The sequence below is a fragment of the Narcine bancroftii genome, unplaced genomic scaffold (assembly GCF_036971445.1).
Source record: "Narcine bancroftii isolate sNarBan1 unplaced genomic scaffold, sNarBan1.hap1 Scaffold_293, whole genome shotgun sequence".
NCBI lineage: Eukaryota > Metazoa > Chordata > Chondrichthyes > Torpediniformes > Narcinidae > Narcine > Narcine bancroftii.
The window spans coordinates 179,869-188,291 of record NW_027212029.1 but is presented as its reverse complement, the minus strand read 5'-3'; positions in this window follow the sequence as shown (position 1 = coordinate 188,291).

Here is an 8,423-nt window from a genome sequence, read left to right as displayed (position 1 = left end):
CCCCGCCTCTGCTTCCCCGCCTCTGCTTCCCCGCCTCTGCTTCCCCGCCTCTGCTTCCCCGCCTCTGCTTCCCCGCCTCTGCTTCCCCGCCTCTGATTCCCCGCCTCTGATTCCCCGCCTCTGATTCCCCGCCTCTGATTCCCCGCCTCTGATTTCCCGCCTCTGATTTCCCGCCTCTGATTTCCCGCCTCTGATTCCCCGCCTCTGATTCCCCGCCTCTGATTCCCCGCCTCTGATTCCCTGCCTCCGATTCCCCGCCTCAGATAATACGACTCTGATTCCCCGCCTCTGATTCCCCGCCTGTGATTCACCGCCTCTGATTTCCTGCCTCTCTTTCCGTGCCCCTTTCCCGGCCTCTCTTTCCCCACATCTCTTTTCCTGCCTCTGATGCCCCGCCTCGGATTCCACGCCTCTGATTCCCCGCCTCAGATTTTCCACCTCAGATTCCCCACATCTGATACCCCGCCTCTCTTTCCCTGCGTCTATTTCCGCGCCTCTTTCCCTGCCTATCTTTCCCCACATCTCTTTCCCCGCCTCTGATTCCCCGCCTCGGATTCCCCACATCTGATACCCCGCCTCTCTTTCCCTGCGTCTATTTCCGCGCCTCTTTCCCTGCCTCTCTTTTCCCACATCTCTTTCCCCGCCTCTGATACCATGACTCTGATTCCCCGCCTCTGATTCCCCGCCTCTGATTCCATGCCTCTGATTCCCGCCTCTGATTCCCCGCCCCTGATTCCCCGCCTCTCTTTCCCTGCCACTATTTTTGTGCCTCCTTCTCTGCCTCTCTTTTCCCACATGTCTTTCCCAGCCTCTGATTCCCCGCCTCAGATTCCCCGCCTCTGAAACCACGACTCTGATTCCCCGCCTCTGATTCCTCGCCTCTGATTTCCCGCCTCTCTTTCCGTGCCTCTTTCCCGGCCTCTCTTTCCCCACATCTCTTTTCCTGCCTCTGATTCCCCGCCTCGGATTCCACGCCTCTGATTCCCCGCCTCAGATTCTCCACCTCAAATTCCCCGCTTCTGATACCACGACTCTGATTCCCCGCCTCTGATTCCCCGCCTCTCATTTCCCACCTCTCTTTCCGTGCCTCTTTCCCCGCCTCTCTTTCCTTGCCTCTTTCCCTGCCTCTCTTTCTCCACATCTCTTTCCCCACCTCTGATTCCCCGCCTCGGATCCCCCACATCTGATACCCCGCCTCTCTTTCCCTGCGTCTATTTCCACGCCTCTTTCTCTGCCTCTCTTTCCCCACATCTCTTTTCCGCCCTCTGATTCCACGCCTCTGATTCCCCGCCTCTGATTCCCCGCCTCTGATTCCCTGCCTCTCTTTCCCTGCCACTATTTTCGTGCCTCCTTCTCTGCCTCTCTTTTCCCACATCTCATTTCCGCCCTCTGATTCCCCACCTCTGATTCTACGCCGCCTTTTCCCCGCCTCTGATACACCTCCTCTGAGTCCAAGCCTCTGATTCCCCGCCTCTGATTCCCCGCCTCTGATTCCCCACCTCTGATTTCCCTCCTCTCTTTCCGTGCCTCCTTCCCGGCCTCTCTTTCCCCACATCTCTTTTCCTGCCTCTGATTCCCCGCCTCGGATTCCCCGCATCTGATACCCCTTCTCGCTTTCACTGCGTCTATTTCCACGCCTCCGTTCCTCTGCCTCTGATACCCCGCCTCTGATACCCCGCCTCTGATACCCCGCCTCTGATAACCCGCCTCTGATTCCCCGCCTCTGATTCCCCGCCTCTGATTCCCCGCCTCTGATTCCCCGCCTCTGATTCCCCTCCTCTGATTCCACGACTCTGATTCCCCGCCTCTGATTCTCCTCCTCTGATTCCCCGCCTCTGATTCCCCGCCTCTGATTCCCCGCCTCTGATTCCCCGCCTCTGATTCCTTGCCTCGGATTGCACACATCTGATACCCCGCCTCTCTTTCTCTGCCTCTCTTTCCCCACATCTCTTTTCCGTCCTCTGATTCCCCGCTTCTGATTCCCCGCTTCTGATTCTCCGCCAACATTTCTCCGACTCTGATTCCCTTCCTCTGTTTCCCTGCCTCCGATTCCCTGCCTCCGATTCCCTGCTTCAGAGTCCCTGGCTCTTTCCCTGGCTCTTTCCCTGCCCTTCGTTCCCCACATCTCTTTTCCCCCCTCTGATTCACCTTCTTTTAATTTCAGCCTCTGATTCCCCGCCTCTGGTTCCCCGCCTGTGATTCCCCGCCTCTGATTCCCCGCCTCTCTTTCCCTGCCACTATTTTCGTGCCTCTTTCTCTGCCTCTCTTTTCCCACATCTCATTTCCGCCCACTGATTCCCCGCCTCTGATTCCCCGCCTCTGATTCCCCGCCTCTGATTCTCCCCCACTGATTCCCCGCCTCCATTTCTTCGACTCCAATTCCCTGCTTCAGAGTCTCTGACTCTTTCCCCGCCTCCCTTTCGCCGCCTCTCTTTTCCCACATCTCTATTCCCCCCTCTGATTCCCCGCCTCTGATTCCCCGCCTCTGCTTCCCCGCCTCTGATTCCCCGCCTCTGATTCCCCGCCTCTGATTCCCCGCCTCTGATTCCCCGCCTCTGATTCCCCGCCTCTTATTCCCTACCTCTCTTTCCCTGCCACTATTTTCGTGCCTCCTTCTCTGCCTCTCTTTTCCCACATCTCTTTCCCCGCCTCTGATTCCCCGCCTCAGATTCCCCACCTCAGATAATACGACTCTGATTCCCCGCCTCTGATTCCCCGCCTGTGATTCACCGCCTCTGATTTCCCGCCTCTCTTTCCGTGCCTCTTTCCCGGCCTCTCTTTCCCCTCATCACTTTTCCTGCCTCTGATGCCCCGCCTCGGATTCCACGCCTCTGATTCCCCACCTCAGATTTTCCACCTCAGATTCCCCGCCTCTGATACCACGACTCTGATTTCCCTCCTCTCTTTCCGTGCCTCTTTCCCCGCCTCTCTTTCCGTGCCTCTTTCCCCGCCTCTCTTTCCTTGCCTCTTTCACTGCCTCTCTTTCCCCACATCTCTTTCCCCACATCTGATACCCTGCCTCTCTTTCCCTGCGTCTATTTCCGCGCCTCTTTCTCTGCCTCTCTTTCCCCACATTTCTTTTCCGCCCTCTGATTCTCCGCTTCTGATTCCCCACCTCCGTTTCTCCGACTCTGATTCCCTGCCTCTGTTTCCCTGCCTCCGATTCCCTGCTTCAGAGTCTCTGGCTCTTTCCCGGCTTCTATTTCCCCACATCTCTTTTCCCCCCTCTGATTCAACCCCTTTGAATCTCAGCCTTTGATTCACCACCTCAGATTCCTTACCTCTAATTCCCTGCCTCTGATTCCCCGCCTCTGATTCCCCGCCTCTGATTCCCCGCCTCTGATTCCCCGCCTCTGATTCCCCGCCTCTGATTCCCCGCCTCTGATTCCCCTGCCTCTATTTCCTTGCCTCTTTCCCTGCCTCTCTTTCCCCACATCTCTTTCCCCGCCTCGGATTCCCCACATCTGATACCCCGCCTCTCTTTCCCTGCGTCTATTTCCGCGCCTCTTTCCCTGCTTCTCTTTCCCCACATCTCTTTTCCGCCCTCTGATTCCCCGCTTCTGATTCCCCGCCTCTGATTCCCCGACTCTGATTCCCCGCCTCTGATTCCCCGCCTCTGGTTCCCCGCCTCTGGTTCCCCGCCTCTGATTTCCCGCCTCTCTTTCCGTGCCTCTTTCCCGGCCTCTCTTTCCCCACATCTCTTTCCCCACCTCTGATTCCCCGCCTTGAATTCCCCACATCTGATACCCCGCCTCTCTTTCCCTGCGTCTATTTCCGCGCCTCTTTCCCTGCCTCTCTTTCCCCACATCTCTTTTCCGCCCTCTGATTCCCCGCCTCTTATTCCCCACCTCAAATTCCCCGCCTCTGATTCCCCGCCTCTGATTCCTCACCTCTGATACCCCACCTCTGATTTCCCGCCTCTCTTTCCGTGCCTCTTTCCCGGCCTCTCTTTCCCCACATCTCTTTTCCTGCCTCTGATTCCCCGCCTCGGATTCCCCGCATCTGATACCCCTCCTCTCTTTCACTGCGTCTATTTCCATGCCTCTTTCTCTGCCTCTCTTTCCCCACATCTCTTTTCCACCCTCTGATTCCTCGCCTCTGATACCCCGCCTCTGATTCCCCGCCTCTGATTCCCCGCCTCTGATTCCCCGCCTCTGATTCCCCGCCTCTGATTCCCCGCCTCTGATTCCCCGCCTCTGATTCCCCGCCTCTGATTCCCCGCCTCTGATTCCCCGCCTCTGATTCCCCGCCTCTGATTCCCCGCCTCTGATTCCCCGCCTCTGATTCCCCGCCTCTGATTCCCCGACTCTGATTCCCCGACTCTGATTCCCCGACTCTGATTCCCCGACTCTGATTCCCCGACTCTGATTCCCCGACTCCGATTCCCTGCTTCAGTCCCTGGCTCTTTCCCCGCCTCTCCATTCCCACATCTCTATTCCCCCCTCTGAATCCCCGCCTCTGAATCCCCGCCTGATTCCCCGCCTCAGATTCCCCACCTCAGATTCCCCGTCTCTGATTCCACCCCTCTGATTCCCCGCCTCTGATTCCCCGCCTCTGATTCCCCGCCTCTGATTCCCCGCCTCGGATTCCCCGCCTCGGATTCCCCGCCTCGGATTCCCCGCCTCGGATTCCCCACATCTGATACCCCGCCTCTCTTTCCCTGCGTCTATTTCCGCGCCTCTTTCCCTGCCTCTCTTTCCCCACATCTCTTTTCCACCCTCTGATTCCCCGCTTCTGATTCCCCGCCTCTGATTCCCCGCCTCTGATTCCCCGCCTCTGATTCCCCACCTCTGATTCCTCGCCCCTGATTCCCCGCCTCTCTTTCCCTGCCACTATTTTTGTGCCTCCTTCTCTGCCTCTCTTTTCCCACATCTCTTTCCCCGCCTCTGATTCCCCGCCTCTGATTCCCCGCCTCTGATTCCCCACCCCTGATTCCCCGCCTCTCTTTCCCTGCCACTATTTTTGTGCCTCCTTCTCTGCCTCTCTTTTCCCACATCTCTTTCCCAGCCTATGATTCCCCGCCTCAGATTCCCCGCCTCTGATTTCCCACCTCTCTTTCCGTGCCTCTTTCCCCGCCTCTCTTTCCTTGCCTCCTTCCCTGCCTCTCTTTCTCCACTCTTTCCCCACCTCTGATTCCCCGCCTCAGATCCCCCACATCTGATACCCTGCCTCTCTTTCCCTGCTTCTATTTCCACGCCTCTTTCTCTGCCTCTCTTTCCCCACATCTCTTTTCCGCCCTCTGTTTCTCCGCTTCTGATTCCCCACCTCCGTTTCTCCGACTCTGATTCCCTGCCTCTGTTTCCCCTCCTCCGATTCCCTGCTTCAGCGTCTCTGGCTCTTTCCCGGCTTCTATTTCCCCACATCTCTTTTCCCCCCTCTGATTCACCCCCTTTGAATCTCAGCCTTTGATTCACCACCTCAGATTCCTTACCTCTAATTCCCCGCCTCTGATTCCCCGCCTCTGATTCCCCGCCTCTGATTCCCCGCCTCTGATTCCCCGCCTCTGATTCCCCGCCTCTGATTCCCCGCCTCTGATTCCCCGCCTCTGATTCCCCCCCTCTGAATCCCCGCCTCTGATTCCCCGCCTCTGATTCCCCGCCCCTGATTCCCCGCCTCTCTTTCTCTGCCACTATTTTTGTGCCTCCTTCTCTGCCTCTCTTTTCCCACATCTCTTTCCCAGCCTCTAATTCCCCGCCTCAGATTCCCTGCCTCTGATACCACGACTCTGATTCCCCGCCTCTGATTCCTCGCCTCTGATTTCCCGCCTCTCTTTCCGTTCCTCTTTCCCGGCCTCTCTTTCCGCACATCTCTTTTCCTGCCTCTGATTCCCCGCCTCGGATTCCACGCCTCTGATTCCCCGCCTCAGATTCTCCACCTCAAATTCCCCGCTTCTGATACCACGACTCTGATTCCCCGCCTCTGATTCCCCGCCTCTGATTTCCCACCTCTCTTTCCGTGCCTCTTTCCCCGCCTCTCTTTCCTTGCCTCTTTCCCTGCCTCTTTCTCCAAATCTCTTTCTTCACCTCTGATTCCCCGCCTCGGATCCCCCACATCTGATACCCCGCCTCTCTTTCCCTGCGTCTATTTCCACGCCTCTTTCTCTGCCTCTCTTTCCCCACATCTCTTTTCCGCCCTCTGATTCCCCGCTTCTGATTCCCCACCTCCGTTTCTCCGACTCTGATTCCCTGCCTCTGTTTCCCCGCCTCCGATTCCCTGCTTCAGAGTCTCTGGCTCTTTCCCGGCTTCTCTTTTCCCACATCCCATTTCCCCCCTCTGATTCACCCCCTTTGAAACTCAGCCTTTGATTCACCACCTCTAATTCCCCGCCTCTGATTCCCCGCCTCTGGTTCCCCGCCTCTGGTTCCCCGCCTCTGGTTCCCCGCCTCTGATTCCCCGCCTCTGATTCCACGCCGCCTTTTCTCCGCCTCTGATACACCTCTTCTGAGTCCAAGCCTCTGATTCCCCGCCTCGGATTCCCCGCATCTGATACCCCTCCTCTCTTTCACTGCGTCTATTTCCACGCATCTTTCTCTGCCTCTCTTTCCCTACATCTCTTTTCCGCCCTCTGATACCCCGCCTCTGATTCCCCGCCTCTGATTCCCAGCCTCTGATTCCCCGCCTCTGATTCGCCGACTCTGATTCCCCACCTCTGATTCCCCGCCTCTGATTCCCCGCCTATGATTCCCCGCCTCTGTTTCCCTGCCTCCGATTCCCTGCTTCAGAGTCCCTGGCTCTTTCCATGCCTCTCTTTCCCTACATTTCTTTTCCCCCTTCTGATTCTCCCCCTTTGAATCTCAGCCTCTGATTCCCCGCCTCAGATTCCCCGCCTCTGATCCCTCGCCTCTGATTTCACGCCTCTCTTTCCGTGCCTCTTTCCCGGCCTCTCTTTCCCCACATCTCTTTTCCTGCCTCTGATTCCCCGCCTCTGATTCCCCGCCTCTGATTCCCCGCCTCTGATTCCCCGCCTCTGATTCCCCGCCTCTGATTCCCCGCCTCTGATTCCCCTCCTCTGATTCCCCGCCTCTGATTCTCCTCCTCTGATTCGCCGCCTCTGATTCCCCAACTCTGATTCCCCTACTCCGATTCCCCGCCTCTGATTCCCTGCCTCCGATTCCCCGCCTCAGATAATACGACTCTGATGCCCCGCCTCGGATTCCACGCCTCTGATTCCCCGCCTCAGATTTTCCACCTCAGATTCCCCACATCTGATACCCCGCCTCTCTTTCCCTGCGTCTATTTCCGCGCCTCTTTCCCTGCCTCTCTTTTCCCACATCTCTTTCCCCGCCTCTGATTCCCCGCCTCAGATTCCCCGCCTCTGATACCATGACTCTGATTCCCCGCCTCTGATTCCCCGCCTCTGATTCCACGCCTCTGATTCCCCGCCTCTGATTCCCCGCCCCTGATTCCCCGCCTCTCTTTCCCTGCCACTATTTTTGTGCCTCCTTCTCTGCCTCTCTTTTCCCACATGTCTTTCCCAGCCTCTGATTCCCCGCCTCAGATTCCCCGCCTCTGAAACCACGACTCTGATTCCCCGCCTCTGATTCCTCGCCTCTGATTTCCCGCCTCTCTTTCCGTGCCTCTTTCCCGGCCTCTCTTTCCCCACATCTCTTTTCCTGCGTCTATTTCCACGCCTCTTTCTCTGCCTCTCTTTCCCCACATCTCTTTTCCGCCCTCTGATTCCACGCCTCTGATTCCCCGCCTCTGATTCCCCGCCTCTGATTCCCTGCCTCTCTTTCCCTGCCACTATTTTCGTGCCTCCTTCTCTGCCTCTCTTTTCCCACATCTCATTTCCGCCCTCTGATTCCCCACCTCTGATTCTACGCCGCCTTTTCCCCGCCTCTGATTCCCCACCTCTGATTTCCCGCCTCTGATTCCCCGCCTCTGATTCCCCACCTCTGATTTCCCGCCTCTCTTTCCGTGCCTCCTTCCCGGCCTCTCTTTCCCCACATCTCTTTTCCTGCCTCTGATTCCCCGCCTCGGATTCCCCGCATCTGATACCCCTCCTCTCTTTCACTGCGTCTATTTCCACGCCTCCGTTCCTCTGCCTCTGATACCCCGCCTCTGATACCCCGCCTCTGATACACCGCCTCTGATTCCCCGCCTCTGATTCCCCGCCTCTGATTCCCCGCCTCTGATTCCCCTCCTCTGATTCCACGACTCTGATTCCCTGCCTCTGATTCTCCTCCTCTGATTCTCCTCCTCTGATTCCCCGCCTCTGATTCCACGCCTCTGATTCCCCGCCTCTGATTCCCCGCCTCTGATTCCTTGCCTCGGATTGCACACATCTGATACCCCGCCTCTCTTTCTCTGCCTCTCTTTCCCCACATCTCTTTTCCGTCCTCTGATTCCCCGCTTCTGATTCCCCGCTTCTGATTCCCCGCTTCTGATTCTCCGCCTCCATTTCTCCGACTCTGATTCCCTTC